This window comes from Pyrus communis, chromosome 15, assembly GCF_963583255.1.
Source record: "Pyrus communis chromosome 15, drPyrComm1.1, whole genome shotgun sequence".
Taxonomy (NCBI): domain Eukaryota; kingdom Viridiplantae; phylum Streptophyta; class Magnoliopsida; order Rosales; family Rosaceae; genus Pyrus; species Pyrus communis.
In genome coordinates, this window is record NC_084817.1 from 4,573,263 (window position 1) to 4,591,409 (window position 18,147).

Consider the following 18,147-nt stretch of genomic DNA (forward strand, 5'->3'; position numbering starts at 1 on the left):
AAGTGTTGATGAGTAGCTTACTACTTAAGGGTTGATAAATGTGTTTATTTTTATTAATGACACATCATTTAGTTTGCTAATTTTATCAATATATTTAATCTCCCTAGCAACATTTAAGTTGATTTTAGTCAAAATTTAAGAGTTTTTCTGATATGTGATAAAATTTAGACTGCACCTCACCCTCTTTTGATATCTTTTTATTTTTTTTTTAATATTTCCACGAAAATATGTATTAAAAAAAATTTCAAACACTGATTTGAATTTGAACTTTGATTTTTTTTTTTTTTTTTTTGCTCGAGTGCAATAATCAAATGTTAAAACCCAAAATTAAGTTTAATTAGGGCATAAATTGCACCATTGGAAATTTAATGATTACCTTCATTGGAAAAGGATCATTTACGGATTATTTTTTTGGGAATCCTAGAGATTCCGTGATCGTGATCGTTTATTGTACATCGTCGGTTACAAATCATTTCAAAATTTAATATTTAAAATTAAATATAAATACTACATAATGAAAACTGATTGTACAATGTACGATAAACAATCACAATCACAAGATCGCTAGGATTCATAGGAAAAGAATCTGGCGAGGATCCTTTTCCACCTTCATTGAACTTGTATATCCCAGAATGAGGATCCTCTTTGTGAGGATTCTCAAGATCTGTATATCGTGTTCGTTAATCGTACATCTGTGTATCATATTCATTCATCGTATATCGTATGATTAGAAATTATTTAAAATTAAAAATAAATAATATTTAACAAAAATTAATTACACGATATACGATAAACGGATATAATTCACAAATACCGACCAGATGCTAAAGATGCATGAAAGATCTTGTATATGCATTGTCGAATCAAATTATGAAGACAAGAAGTTAACATTAAAAAAGTCAAAATTATACGAGAGATCTGTGCAAATGTCAGAAGAGGAATAGTAATACTGTAAGCACAGTGAGGTCCACAGCTGAATAGCATATCTCCTCCACATAAAAAAAGAGAAAGGATGGAGGGCACAGATGGAGCAGGATTCTCTTCTATATTTTTTTTTTTCTTTTTTTTTTCTTTTCATTTTAACGATTATAGTGAAATTATGTTAATATTTTATATTAATTTTTAATAAAAATAAATAAATAAAGAATGAAAGAGGATAAAAAAAAAAAAAGGGAGAGAATTCTAATACGGCATTGATGGTGCATGGGTCCATTTAGACATTTAGTGGCGCGTTTTAAAGATGTACAAGATGGTGACGTAAAATGGGACAAGGCATCTCAAGGTGGGGCCCGGCCCACGCCTGTCTGCAAAGAAGAGGCGAACTTGGTCTTCATCCCAAAAAAGAAAAATTAATTTTTGGTCCTAAAAGAAATAGTTTTCTCTTTAAGGCCCTACAAAAATTGGATTTAATTACTTCTTGTAACAGTTTAACATGATTTTTTGTAACACGAAGTTTAAGAGTTTATTGATCTGTATAATTGTGCTAAGTTCGAATGAGTGCTCGAGGTCTATTTATTATTTTACGATAAGTAATATTTTATTAATACCCTTAATCAAATGAATGAAGTATCGTGTTCTTCTTCATAATTAACTTCTTAAAAAATTTGTAATTGTAGAAGGATCTATATGGACTGCTATATCGAAATAGTGGCGTTTCGTCTCAAAGATAAAAAGTCATATGAAGTGTAATTAATATTTGTAGAGGTGTGCTGTCCACACACCTCATTTTACTTTTCACACACCCCTTGATAATTTATGTTCGTTGATCTTCTTCAATTCATCTGATCTGACGACCGAAAATTAAAAATATGTGTAAGAAGTAAAATGAGGTGTGTGGATATCACACCCCTATTTGTATTATTGAAGTCACGAAAATACAGTGTTTTTAGTCCATCTCAAATTTTCTATAGTAATGGAGAGAATTTCCAATGTGTCTAAAACACTGACAGAGCATCAAAGGTCTTTATTCAATTATCTAATCATATGTAGTGTTCTAAATACATTGAAAAATTTGTGATGATAATGGCGTGATGGAGCCACCACTTGTAAGTAGATAAGGAAAAGGATCCTCAGATTTTTTTGGAATTCTGTGATCTTGATCGTTCATCATACATCGTATGGTCAGTTTTAATTAAGTACTATTTAGATTTAATTTTAAAATAATTTCTTACTTTATAATATACGATGAACGATCACAATTATAAAATTCCTAACATCCTCATGAAAATTATCCCGCCAGGATCTTTTTCCACTAGATAATAGGATAATAAGACTAGGGAGGCACTGGGGAGACATGTTGTGGTTCCACGCGGCATTGTGGTCACCACACCCCGTCGTGACACGTCAACGTCATGCACTAACCATCTCTCTGACTCCCCTCCATACCCTCCTTCGTTTTCTCCTTTTCAGATGCCTTCCACGCATTTCTTTTTAGTTTTGACAATTTTTAGTAGTGAGTCGATTGAATTAGATAATATTAATGATAAAAATTAATAAAAAAAAAATATTTATATATATATAATATAAAAATAAATACGTGAATAGTACTACTTTAAAATTATATGCCAAGAGGCATCGAGATTGAAAGGGAAAGGAATATTGTGATTTCACCCCGCCATGGTGATTATGTTTTCTTTGCATTATTTTTTCCTTATTTTATTTTATTATTGTTCTTAAGCAATAATATTCAAAAACAAAATAATAAACAAACACTTTTAACTTTTAACACATTTTTGTCTAATTCTGACGGGAATTTCATTAGGTTTATTTAATTTAATGACAAAATTTTTATAAAAAAAAAAATGTATGAAAAGCTAAAATATGTGCGAGAGTATCACTTCCCTATCCAATGTTATCCTATCAAATACACACATAACGTTATCACATTGTGGAGGAGCGAAGTAGTATGTTGGCTTTTGGGTTAAGATTAAGAATACCTAATAATTTAGTATTTAATACGATTTAGTAGTATTTATTTTTATTGTTAAGTGAGAGGTCTTAAGTTCAATTTTTGCAAAGACAAATTTGAACCATATTATTTTTAGCTCATTGTGAGACTAAGCACATTCTTTCCCCTTTGTGTAGATAATATCAATGTTAAAAAAATAATTTAGTATTTAATGACATGTATGTTGTAAACTTTCCTAGTTTAAGTGTGATTGTGTAAATCCTAGATTATATTTGATTTTAGTTATTCTTTCCTATTATGACTTGTATTCCTTGGGATGAAGGATTTCTTCTCTCCCTTATTACTATAAATAAAGGCACTACGTATAAGGGATAACAACACACATTCCCCTACAATTCTATAAACACATATATCTCTCTCCTTACCACCGGCCCCCTTCCCCTTGTCAGATAAAATAGGCTACGACAAGTTATCAACACGCTCTTACCGCTGCGCTTAAGAATTTAACGAGGAGATTTTTTGCATCAAACCAGTTCATCCATATCATCGTGCAATCAGGTTATTCCAAAACAATGGTTTTTATCTTGATATTTTTGCAACCCTGATAGCATGAACATTCACCATAATGCATGACCCAACTTTACGTTTTTCAAATTTTAGATTCTATATAAATTGTGTATGCATTATATTCATAATTGTTGAATTATGTGAATTTAATATTGCCATGAATTGCATCAAATATATGTACATGCATAAAATTATTGAATTGAATACGCATATAATTGAATTTCATAATCTGGAAAAAAAAAAAAAAAAAACTTTGAAATTGCCATCTAGGTTCTTCGAACCCGTGACCCCGAGCAAACATTTAGCATCAAGCTCTTTTGGAACCCGACGCCTATGGCATCCAACCCAAAAAACCCAACTCGCCTAAAGCGAGACCACGACTTTGCCGTGTAATTTTCTGACTAATCCGATATGGTGTCATGATTTTTGATCCAATATAATTGAAATTCTTGAAAAATTTCTTCAAAATTGGGTGAAATTCCAGTTTGAATGTCATATGTTTCCTTTTTCCCTTGATGTAGAGGTATCCCCTTCGTCCTTAAGAATTTGCTCGCCATCGAACCCATGACCTTGCACCAGGAAATTTCTTCCAAATCATGGCCGCTGTAGCGGCGACACTGGCCTTCATCCCCAGTGACTGCACCCAGCTCTGGTTAGGGTGTTCTTGGTTGAAACCCTAAGCCTAATACCTAGGTTGGCATTCTCGGTTCGTAGAAAAATATATTTTTTTTTCTAGAAAGGGCTCGCATAATGCGGCCCAATACTTGGGCTTGACCCAACACCAGCCCGAATGGCCATGATGTCCCGGCGTTGTGTGCCGCACCAGATCCTAGCTTCACTGGAGTGTCTGTGTTCCCTCGTGTTGCGTCACACATGATCCCGCCCCCGTCTAGGCCCTCATTTTGAGCCCGGCTCTTTTGTGCAACCGATTTGTTGCTCTGGGCCTGCAGCTCACTTTCAATTCTTGGGCCTGGGCTGCACGGCTCCTATTTTCTCAGCCCACTTGTGGGCTTTTACCTATTCTTTTGGGCCCCGAGTTTAATTACCTAATTATTTTAGGCCCAATGGGAGCATATAAACCTGAAGTTCATAATTACTTCGAAACTTGAAGTTTCTAAAAACATGCCTTGTTTGAAAACGTGAAGTTTTCTTTAAAACATCACCCATGAAAACCCGAAGTTTTTCATGCAAATTTAAACTAATACATGTTTATTAGAACCTGAATGTTCTACTTCTATGTGAATGGATTGATTGTTTCTCCATTACACTAACCTCATCTTGTCCATCTATTTTGTGATAGGAACATGTCGAATTTGAACAAACTCGACTTCACCGTTTGGGAGGTCTTTGGAAGGAACTACCTCAAGTGAGTCCAAGATGTGAAGCTCCACCTCACTGCAAAGAACTTGCGTCCTGCCATTAAAGATGAGACGGACAATCCAGTTGGCAAAGCTAAGAAAGGCACTGCTATGATCTTCATCCGAAGACATATTCATAATGCCTTGCAAACCGAGTACCTTGCTTAGGAGGATCTACATGCATTATGGGCCGCTTTGGCTGATCGCTTTGATCACCAAAAGGATATCTTCTTACTTGAAGCAAGACATGATTGGCAGCATTTGCGCTTCCAAGACTTTAAGTCCGTGAATGAATATAATTATGAAGTTTGTCGAATTCGATCACTTCTCAAGTTTTGTAATGAAACTTTGATCGAAGATGATCTCTTGGAGAAGACCTATTCAACCTTCTTTGTTACTAATATTGTCCTGCAGCAACACTATAGAGCTCAGAAGTTCCCCAAGTTATTGGATTTGATCTTTGTTTTACTTTTCGCTGAAAAGCAGAATCAGCTGTTGATGAAGAATCATCAAGCTCGACCTACTAGGGTGACTATTGTGCCTGAAGCACACTATAGTACAAACCAAAGTCCAAAACGCCAAAAGAAACCTGGTAGGGGCGGCCAGAAGCCACGCCGTCAGGTCAACAGAGCCAAGGCCCATCTAAGGGAGGAAACAAAGCCCAGAAATGCCTAAACCTCACTCCCAATGCCCCGAACTTCAAGAATAAGGGCATAACACCTGAAACCATGGATACGGATATATGTTATCGTTGTGGTTCAAATGACCATTGGTCTCGTGTTTTCCGAGCTCTCTATAAGGTTGTAGCTGAATATCATTCTCGTTGTAAGAAGTTTGAATAAAACTTTATGCAAGTGGACGAACCTGAGAGTACAAAGATGAAGGTTTTTGACTTTTAAGAGGATACCACCCCGATGGAAGTTTAGAATCTTAGACATAAACTATTTTTTTATAGTTGAAATAAGACATTGAGGCCGAATTCCACCTAATGGCCGAACCCCCCTCTTGTTGTTTAGACAAATTTTGAACAACTTTCCTTTATGTTTGGATTATTTGTTGGTGATTTGTTTTTGGATATTAAGTTTTAATTAATTACCATCCTTGAATACTTAAATTATTTTGAATGAATATTTGTTTTAAGAACTTTTATGCATGCGACCGATTCAAATTAATTTTTCATTCTAGGTAAGACTAGTGGAGAAGTCAGTTTTCTGGTAGATAGTGCAACCACGCACACCGTTTTGCGTGAACGTATCTATTTCACTAACTTCATACCTAAGAATACACCTCTGACAACCCTGTCAGGCCCATTCAACCTGATTGAAGGATATGGTAAGGCATGTATAATGTTGTTCAATGGTACAATATTGACCATTGATGAGGCACTCTATTCTCCACATTCCGGAAGAATATTGTTGAGTTTCAAGGACATTAGAGATAAAAATTACCACGCTGAAACCCACGTAGAAAACATAGTTGAATTTATGTGCATAACTTCTTACGAATATAGCCAGAAGTATATTCTAGAGAAGATGGAGCGTATCCCGAGTTCCCTTATTACTATAAATAAAGGCACTACGTAGGAGGGATAACAACACACGTTCCCCTACAATTCTACAAACATCTCTCTCTCTCTCTCTCTCTCTCTCTCTCTCTCTCTCTCTCTCTCTCCTTCCCGCCGGCCCCCTTCCCCTTATCAGATAAAATAAGCTACAACAATGTACTAGATTTAAAATATTTTTACTGACATTTTTGGGTAATGATTTAGTAATTTTCTTGTGGAAATAAGTCCTGGGTTTAGTTTTGGAGTCCGACGAAGATCCGTGTTGTAATATTGTTTGTATATTAAAAAAATTACTACCTCTTATAATTATACAAATTTTGCTACATCAGTCGCCTACATCACACTCACTCTGCGTGAATGATTTTTACATTATATAAATGTGAGTCTCATCACGACCATGTGCGTCTACGACTAAATATGTAAACCATAGCTCATACAACTACTTAAATAAATTATGGCACCTATGCTTTGTTCACATCACAATTGTCTTCCTACCCGCAGTTTTTTACAAGGAAACAGCAAGCATGCTTCTCGAAACACCATCGTTTTGTCCACTTGCTTTTTAATTTTGTCCATTTTAGAATTATTAATTAATTAATTAATTAATTTTGTCCATTTTAAATTTGTGACATTTGGTAGCATAGTCGTAAAATAAGCCACGCTACGTATAAGTTATAACCGGAATAAGTTTGATATAGGGTTTTGCTTTTGCATGCATGCCAATGTTGTCGAAGTGCTTTTGCATGCATGCCAATGTTGTCGAAGCTTCGCAGTTGGGAGACACACTGCCGGATTATGCATGCATGCAAGTACTTGTTTACGTACGGTCGCAGTAAATTGACAAACCAATGCAGCAAAAAATCATAGGTTATTTATTCTTCCCAATAATATGTTACTTTTTTCACTTAGATTATATGCACATTCTCACTGATATCCCAGACAATTTCCCTGTCTAAAAGGTCGAATTCTTTTACCCTGAATTCTTTTACCCTTCCAACCTGTGAATTTTACTTCGAATCTTTATCACCTGGATTGTGCCGCCGACATTTTAAACTCACCTGACTCAAAACAACACCATTTTGGCCAGGTTATACAAAAAAAAAAAAAAAAAAAAAAAAAAAAAAAAAAAAACTCTTCTGCTTCTTCACTCAATACCCAGCCGTCACAGGCATAAACCACCTCTCCACCACCATCTGCCTAGATCGTCGGAGAATCCCCGTAGGTCGTCTTTCACAAGATCTTCGGTTTTCTTTTTCTTTTTTCCTTTGATTCGCTAATAAAAGGGTTGATTTTTTAATTCAATCTGGTGGATGGAAGATAGAAAAAATGGGGGCCGATGGAGAAAGAGCTTCTGGAGTTGTTCGACGCCTTGAAGAACGCCGCCTTTCTCCATCTCTACCGAGTTTCCAGGTTTTTCTACCCCCATACGCTGCCATAGTCATAAAGAGACATCTCATCATTAGATATTTTCTATTTGTTTTAACAGCTGTAAATTTGTTACAACTGTTTTGTAACTAATCACTATGATTAGTAGTTAATCTAGTGTTAATGGTCACTAAGCTTATTTAGCAAAGTGTATATTAACTCAGTTCTAATTACTTCCTCATTAAGAAATAAAATACGGAAAACATTCTTTCTATGTTGGTATCACTCGCCTCTCTGCTTCACCGCCTTTCGATCCTCCTTTCTCTGCGCTTCGATCTTCCAATTCTTCTTCTCGATCTCCAATTTCTTCTTTTCCTCAACAATGGGGTCGTCTTCTTCTTTGCCTTCGCATCTTGAAATTGTTCCTCCTAATCTTGCATTGACTGAGTTCATCGCCCCCAATTTCTCTACGATGAACCCTAATTCTTCCAGTTCGTGGATTGCATCGATCAGAATCTAGAATATTAGTTATATGGTGCATACGAAGCTGAAGCATGACAATTACTTAGTCTGGAAGGCTATTTTTGCTTTGATTTTCAGGCGCTACAAGCTCATCGACATCGTTGACAATTCCAAGCCCTATCCACCTCCTTATTTTCCTGATCAGAACGGTCGAACTACTGGAAACCCTAACTCTGCATATGAAGCTTAGTACGAGAAAAATCAGAATATCCTTATTTGGCTTAACTCTACTCTCTCTAAAGAAATTATTATGTTCACTGTCGATGTGACTTCATCTCGTGATCTTTGGCTCAATCTTGAAAATCGATTTGGAGGTGTATGTGATGCTCATATTCATCAACTCCGATATCGTCTCCATTTTGTACACAAAGGTGATCTTTCAATTTCTGAGTATTTGCAGCGCATCAAAGGTATTTCAGATGCTTTAATGGTAATTGGTTCTCCAGTTTCTGATCATAACCTCATTACTGTCACTCTCAATGGTTTATCTGATGAATAGGAATCTTTTATTGACTCTATTATGTTGATAATTTCTTCAACCACTCTGGATGAACTACATGGTTTATTGATTAACAAGGAATTATTCATGAATCACAAAAAGAAAGACACTATCTCTTCTACTCAAGAACCTTTCCAGGCTTTTGCTGCTTAATCTCAGAGCCCTCTCCTCCCTACACCACCATACTATCCTTTTTCCCAAGCCTATGCTACGTAATTCAATGCTCTTCTTAAATTTCAGAACAATCGTGGCAAAGGGACATCTCAGCGCAACAATCGTGGTAACTACTCCGAGAACTTCACTCAGTTTCGTGGTAATTTTCATAACTCTGGCAATGGCTTTGGCTATTTTTGAAATAATTCTGGTGGTAATCGCTATAACTCTAGTGGGTTCAATCGCAACATCAACAATTCTGGTGGCAAAAATCCTTGCCAAATCTGTCATTCATTCGAGCATGAAGCAATTAATTGCTATGAACGAATGAATGATGCCTTTGCTGGTAAAATACCCCCTGCCAAATTAGATGCTATGTGTGTTCACACAAACTCCAAGACTTCTTCTCCTACTTGGCTTATTGACTCTGGCGCCACATCTCATATGACAAATGATATAGCTGCTATTCATTCTCCTATTCCTTACTCTAGAGAAGAGAATGTTTACATTGGTGATGGACAAGGTATGTCTATTCATCACTCTGGCAATTCTATGCTTAAAACATTGTCAGTTACATTTAGATTCAACAATGTTCTTCATGTTCCCAAGATGAAATTCAATCTTCTCTTTGCCTATTAGTTTTTAAAAGATAACTCTTATGCCTTAACCCTTGATTATAATGGTTTTGCAATCAAGGATCGCTCTACGGGGATGATGTTTTTTCAAGGGCCAATTTGAGAAGGTTTCTATCCTCTCCAAGGGATCCCCTCAACATCTGCACATTCAGTTTTCCTAAGTTCTAAAACTACACTTCAGACATGGCATAGAAAGCATGGGCATCCCTTTATAGCATGTTCAGGAAGATTTTAAATAAAGCTCAACTTGCTCATAGTAATGCCAAGTCTGTAAATTTCTTATGCATATATTGTGTTTTTGGTAAAAATCACAAGTTACCATTTTCATCTAGTACTAGTAGTGTCTCTGCCAGTCTTGAGTTGATTCATTGTGATGTTTGGGGCCCAGCTCTAATTCTATCTATCAGTGGTTACAAGTATTATGTTCTATTTGTAGATGAGTTCACTAAATATACATGGTTGTTTCCATTGAAGGCAAAGTCTAAAGTTTTTTTTGTATTTGTTAGTATTACAACATATGTTGAAAATTTGGTTGGCAATAAAATCAAAACTTTCAAATCAGACTTCGAGGGTGAATTCACTAGCTATGCGTTTAATTCTTTTCTTGTCAATCATGGTATTTGTCATCAATATAGCTACCCTCACAGTCCCGGGCAAAATGGGTGTGTTGAGCATAAACATAGACATCTCATAGAAACTGCCAAAACTCTCTTAGTAGCTTCAGATGTTCCTCACAAATACTGGGTTGAAGCCTTCAGCACAACTTTGTATCTTATCAATCGACTGCCTTTATCTATTCTGGACAAATCTCCTTGGGAACTACAATTCAAAAAGGCTCTAGATTATTCAAAGCTTAAGACTTTTGGTTGCAGTTGTTATCCCAGGCTCAAACCATATGTCTCTTCAAAGCTTGATGGCAAGAACACTCATTGTGTCTTTTTCAGCTATAGTTTGCAACAAAAGGGCTACAGGTGCTTATATATTTAAGCACAACGGTTGTACATCTCTAGACATGTCATTTTCAATGAATATCATTTTCCCTTCAAAGGTCTACAACAGTCACAGGACACTGTCACATTGGGATCTGCATCTACATCTACATCATCTACATCAAACTCTTCATCAACTTTTACTATTCCATTTCCTGTCTCTCACACTAGTTCCTCTCAGCCTAATCCCTCATTCTTGGGTAGTAATGCATCCTTACCCAATTTAGCTCAATCTTCACAACAATCATCTTCTCCAACTTCAACTCAATCACCAATGCTTGTTGCATCCCAAGAAACTTTGTCTTCAGTACTTGTTGCTTCATAACCTACTTTTGTCTCCACCAATACATATCCAATTATAACAAGGTCTAAGTCTGGGATTTTTAAACCCAAGATATTAGTTGCTACTAAGCATCCAATTGATACCAGCATTTTTGTCCCTACAACTTATTTATAGGCTTCAAAACATGAGCATTAGAGACAAGCAATGTCTGAAGAGTTTCAAGCCTTGCAAAATACTGAAACATGGACTCTAGTTCTTTCCTTTCCTAATTAGAATGTTGTAGGGTGTAAATAGGTGTTCAGAATTAAGAGAAAACCTAATGGCACCATTGATAGATACAAAGCTCGCCTTGTGGCTAAAGGGTTTCATCAGCAAGAAAAGGTTGATTTTCAAGAGACATTTAGTCATGTTGTAAAGCCAGTCACCATTCGAATCTTGTTTAACACTTGCAGTTCAACACAACTCGTTTCTATATCAATTAGACATAAGCAATGCCTTCCTTTATGGCAATCTCAAAGAAGAAGTTTTCATGCAGCAACCACGTGGCTTTATTGATCCCACAAAGTCATCTTTTGTTTGCAAGCTCAACAAGTCTCTCTATGGCTTGAAATAGGGCCCAGAGCATGGTATGATAAACTTTTTCATACCCTAAGCTCTTTTGGTTTTGTAAACTCCAAATATGATTGCTTTCTGTTTGTTAACACAAAGCCCTCTTTGGTTATAGTCCCAATGTATATTGATGGCATTCTAGTGACAGGTCCAAATGCTTCTCACTGTCAAGCTTTTATTCATCAACTGAGTACTCTATTTCCTGTTAAAGATTTGGGACCCCTCCATTTTTTTCCTTGGGTTAGAAGTTCACAGAACCACAGTAGGCATATTCTTGTCTCAAGGCAAATATGCCCTTGATCTGCTTGTTAAAACCAATATGGATGGCTACAAACCATGTTCTACTCCACTTAGAATAGCTAAGTCGGATCACACTAGTCCCTTACTTACTAATCCCAAGGAATACAAATCCATTATAGGTGCCCTTTAATACCTTACTTGGACAAGATCAGATATTTCTTTTGATGTAAACCAAGTGTGCCAATTTCTGCATTGTCCAGGAGAACCTCACATTCAAGCAGTTAAACGAATTTTGAGATTTCTTAAGGGTTCTCTTACTCAAGGTTTGTGGTTCAAGAAAGGTCCCTTACATCTCACAGCCTATTCCGATGCTGATTGGGCTAGTTGCACTTTTGACAAAAGATCAACAAGTGGCTATTATGTGTATCTGGGTCCAAATTTGATGAGCTGGAGTGCAAATAAGCAACACACAGTTGCTCAATCTTCCACAGAGGCTGAATATCGGTCTCTTGCTCACACAGCTGCAAAGTAAACATGTATTTGCAAAATCTTAAAAGATGTCACCTTTTTTCTTCAACAGGTTCCTCAACTTTAGTGTGATAATGTTTTTGCAATCTATTTGGCTTTTAATCCAGTGTTTCATGCTGGCACGAAGCATGTGGAAATTGATTATCATTACATCAGAGAACTTGTTTCAGCAAATTTGATTCAAGTTCAACATGTCAGTACTCATCATCAAATTGTAGAATTCACACCAAGGCACTTTCCAAGGCTAGATTCAAGTTGTTACAGCCCAAGCTTTCTCTCGGGGATCCTTCGTTTAGCTTGAGGGAAGGTAAAGGGACATCTCATCATTAAATATTTTCTGTTTTTTTTCTAACAGCTGTAAATTTGTTACAACTGTTTTGTAACTAATCACTATGATTAGTAGTTAATCTAGTGTTATTAGTCACTAAGCTTATTTAGCAAATTGCATATAAACTCAGTTGTAATTACTTCCTTATTAAGAAATAGAATACAGAAAACATTCTTTCTATCTTGTCGCCACCTCAACAACACTCTCCCCTTCCCTCTTAAATTCCCATTGGGATTGAAATTCTCAATATCCTCACCCTATTGTTCTCCTCATATTTCAGAAATACAAATGGCCAACTCAGCCGCCAATTTTACTTAGAAAACATCTGACTTTCCACCAAAACACCTAGCTTTTCCATCCACTAATTAAGGGAAGAGGATCATCTCCGGATGATCCCTACATCCTAACCGTTCATTGTACATCGTGCGGTCCGTTTTCGTGAGACACTATTTGTATTTAATTTTAAATAAAAAAAAGTCAAAATGATTTATGATTGCACGCTACATGATGAATAGCTAAGATGTGAGACAAAGTAGACCTGGAAGGATTCAAATTCCATTATGGACATTTTGGTAGTTTCGACTAGTTGTAAGGCTACAACCGGTCACTTGGTGAGGATTTTCATCCTTTGGATGATATTGGACGACTGAAAAAAGTTGGGAATGAATAACGAACAGCACCAAAGAAAATTGTACATAATTACGTGATGTTGTTGTAACATCTACACAGTTATGTAATGTTATCAGTTTACTTATATTATAATTTTTTAGGTGCAACACGTTATTTTGTACCATACATATGATATCATAAGATGAATACATATTTGTAAATTTTTTTTTAAAACGATACATATTTTACGAAGTTCTGATGTGGCTACAATTAGAACAAATCTAGTTAGCCAGATATAAGGGAATTGGTATTTATTTGGAGGAACAAACCGCAACAATAAAGCAACCGTGTACACGCATGCAAATCACATTAAAGTCGTGAGAAAAACCCATCTGCATGCGTTTATCTAAACATCTGGTGCTCAACAGCCCAATGAGTTCTGGTATATGTGTCACATCCTGACCCGGGCTCCACCACATCCCCAGCTCGACTTCGCTGTAGCACGATATTGTCCGCAACTTCGAAGTTTCAATGAACAAAACTCCAAAGCCAGCGAGCTCAAAAAAGGCCTCATGCTATGGAGGTGGGCATATACATATAAGGCATAGAAGATCCTTTCCCCTGGGCGATGTAGGATCTAATAATCCACCCCTCTTAGGGGCCCGACGTCTTCTTCGGCACACTTTCGGCCAAGGGTTGACTCTGATACCAAATTGTCATATCCCGACTCGGGCTTCACCATATCCCGAGCTTGACTCCGCCGTAGCATAATATTGTCCGCTTTGGGCCCTAACCACGCCTTCGCGGTTTTGTTTCTGGGAACTCACACGAGAACTTCCTAGTGGGTTATCCATCCTGGGATTGCTCTCTCGCAAACTCGCTTAACTTTGGAGTTCCGATGAACTCCGAAGCCAGTGAGTCCCAAAAGGCCTCGTGCTATATGAAGGTGGGCATGTACATATAAGGCATAGAGGGTCCTCTCCCCTGGGCGATATGGGATCTAACAATATGTATACATCTAGCTCACTCCGGGAAAGATGCGAATTAATGCTGTAATTTTCAGTTGTACTAACTCTTTGCACTTGATATATGCATACTATTGATGTTCATCTAGTTGTGCTTCTTCATTTGGAACATGAAGTTTAGAATATTGTGAGGTGGTGTCGGAGTTAATATTGGGTCATTGGTTGCTCATAACTCTAAAAATATCAAAATCTCTATGTATACTTGTACGTGTAGTTGTATATTTGACTCCTATAAACCGCTATGGCAAACTAAATTACAACTTTATCCTTCTAATTTTATTTTCTTCTATCATCCTTGTCTTCTTTTTCTCTCTTCTTATGTGCACCAAATGCTCAATGAAATACCGCAGTTGACAAGCCTTGACAATCTTCAACAGTACTCGATAGTTTCCTGCAGTTGCCCTCGACAAGCCTTGATCTACAGACAATATTAGTTGTCGACATACCTTGGCATAAGCTTTCGGCAAGGTGCCTCCCTAGGTGTTGGATGAGATGGTCCAATGAAGTTTTTTTCGATGAAATCATGACCCCATTATTTAAAATTTCTAGCTCAAACCTTGCTGTGAGGCCTTGCCAATTCATGAAAATCTGGACCGTTAATCATCTACAATGACGATATATTGATATTTTGTGATGAGTTTGATGTTTAGTTAGTTGTAGCCCCAACCTTCTTATGATGGCGTAGCAATGCAAATCAACAAGTTAATTATATTTACTCAACATTTTGAATGACAATATTGATATTTGTGATGAGTTTGATGTTCTAGCTAGTTGCGATGACCAACCTTGTTATGATCGCGTAGGAATGCAAATCAGCAAGCTAATTCATATATTTGCTCAACATTTTCGAATAAGAATACTGATATTTGTAATGAGTTTGATGTTCAGCAAGCAATTAATGACCAGCTTTTGTTATATTGGCATATCAATGCAAATTTGAAGAACCTCATAATACGTTGATCAACAGTTTAACCACTTATCTGGAGAGAACACATCTTGGACTTGTAGAGAAAGCACGAACACGATGACAAGGGTAGGTCAAAGCTCTTCTCTGCACCACTGCTGTTTTGTCACGAACTGATGAGGAGTTCTAGAGTTTGTAATTGTGTTAGCAAAATGCACAGGGACCTCGACCTTATGAAATGCTCAACGCTTCTAGAATTCTACCCACTAACAGATTCAAGAAATCCTGATAAGCCTACAAATAAAATACTAAAGCCAATAGGATTACTTTCTTTACAAGAAACCCTTATTGTCTTAGTAATTAAAATCGTTCATCACTATTACTCGAGGCACAAGGAATAGCTTACCAAATAAAACTCCAACTCTAGTCTTTGTCGGATATAACCATGTAAAGCAATTAGGGTTTGACTTTAAAGTTTAGTTTCAACATTATGTTGTCAAATGTATTCATAACACGATTCGGTACATAGTGCGATTAAATATCACACAAAAATTAATTCTCCCTATTTTGATTTGGTATTAATGAATAATCATGTATATTTTAGGATGTATTATTACAAGTGATACTTGCACAAGTGTGGTTTGGTCACATTTTTTCATAAGGAAGCATGTGCACCCACGCAGCCATTGGAGAGAATAATTTTTCAAGAAACAAGTTGACGAAGAAGAAGCAAAGAGAGGATTTGACCAAGTGGGTATACGAAAAGAATAAAAAAGAAAAGAAAATCGATCTCATGTGCGAGCCATAGAAAATAGAATTTCACTATTTTTTTACACGTAATGCAGATGCTGTGAACATGTTTAGTGTATACAAATTACAAAAACTTGTTAAGTAATTCAAGAACAATACTTCGCTCGACGCTCGACTAGAGGAAAATCCGGATTTCCGGCATTTATTTTTTTATACAAACGTTATAATTAAGATTGTTTATTTTCTTTATCATCATTTAAAAATCATCTTTAATTTAGAAATCGTTTAATCATTCTTATTAAGATGAACCGTATTTTTTTATTTATATGTTGAATAATTAAACTGTCTTTGAATTGAATAATTTTTTTTTAATATAATCTTTAAAATATGAAGAAAAAAAGAGAGAATAAATCGCTCTGATTATAACGTTTGTACAATAAAATAATATTACGTTAGTACAGAATCAAGAATTTCTCCCTAAAATGATAGAAGTATTACAATAATTTAAAGGCTAAAAGACCGATCTCTCACAGATAAGGGAAGTGCTGGAGAGACTAATTATTTAGATTAAATTTTGCAAATCATATGACGTGGTTTTTTATGATTGAATTATTACTAAAGTGTTAATTAATATACTTATTTTTTATTGGAGACACATCACATGATTTGCAAATTTGTTTTAAAAAGTTAGTCAATCTAGCATTATTCCAGAAGTAAAGTATATATACATATGAAAAACAAAATCAATTCAATCTCTTTGACCACCATCTCTCCTTAACCACAATTTGCCTGCTGACATGGACTTTGATCAACACAAGTATAGAATATAATTAACTAATTAATCTATCCCATTTTTATGAAATAGTAGGATTATGAGATGAGATCAGAATATTTGTGGCATGCATCCAGATCACGTGGCAGTGCATCTTTGTTCATGCAGCCTACCACTTGTTCATTTGTTTCCACCTTTTAAATTTATGACTCAAGAAACCAAAACTTGCTAACATGCAGTATGAGTCGAGTTGAAATATAAAAAATCTCATTTGTAAAGATCTAGTTGTAGATTGAGATACAAATTCTTTACTAATAATTTCATGCATAAAATATGTGAGTTAGAGAGTTTTATTACGTGTTTTGCCAATTCAATTAGATGTCGGAAATTGTTAATTTTTTTTTTTTTAAATAACATGTCAATAGCCGATAACGTATCAATACTAGGTGCTCAGCAAGCAACGAGATGAGCGGGCTAAACCCAAGATTAGCTCCACAATGTCCCTTCGATTCTTAAATCATATAGATTAACTCATATTTGATGAGCAAAGGTAAAATTAAAAAATTAAATTGAAAACAATATCAATGTTTGAAATAGTGGAATTGACACATAAATAATAACATAATGATGGTGCAACTATTTTTTTGAGATTTGGCAGTTCTTTTTACAGAGTGTACAAACATTTTAAAAGAGGAGCAAAAAAAATCAACCATGACAATTGAAAACCAAGAAAATATTAGGGTAAATTACATAAAACTATCTTAACTATATGTCGAACCACAATCTTATATCTCGCGTTTTAAACATTACAATGTCATACCTCAACTTATGAATTCTTTGCAATGTCGGACATCCGTTAAATTTTCTGTCAATTTGGCTGTTAAATGATCATGTGGCAGGAGAAGGGCCCATTCATTCGCCAACTGGAATGAAATTTTTTTATTTTTTATTTAAACATTAAAATTAATTTAAAAATAAAATAAAATAAAACACACTCTCTCTCTCCTTCCTATTACATATGGTATATTTATGTTTTATGCCTAAACTTTGTATAATATATTTATATTTTTAATTTGTACCCACTTTTAATTTGCAACATTTTTTTTTAATTTGTAGTATTTTATTTTTAGTTTTATTTTGTACCCATGTATTAATTTCTTTTAGCGCCTATATTTTTTTTACATTCATTTATACTCTTAATTTTTTAATTTTTTATCTGTACCCTAATTTATTTATAATGTACCCATTCTTCTTTATTAATGTACCACTTTGTTATATGTGAAATGTACCAATTTTTTTAACACTATGGATACATTCTTTTGCCATTTATTATTTCTTATTTTTGCATAGTTTTTATCCATTTATTCAATCAAAATGTTTAAATTTTTTTATTGTAACCGTTTCAAATAGTATTATAATGAGGGATTTTAAATTTATAGGATTATAAATCTCATAGAATATCAAACATTTAATGTCAAAACTATAAAAATATAAATATTAATAGTAATATAATAAGGTGTACAAAATCAAGGGACTTTA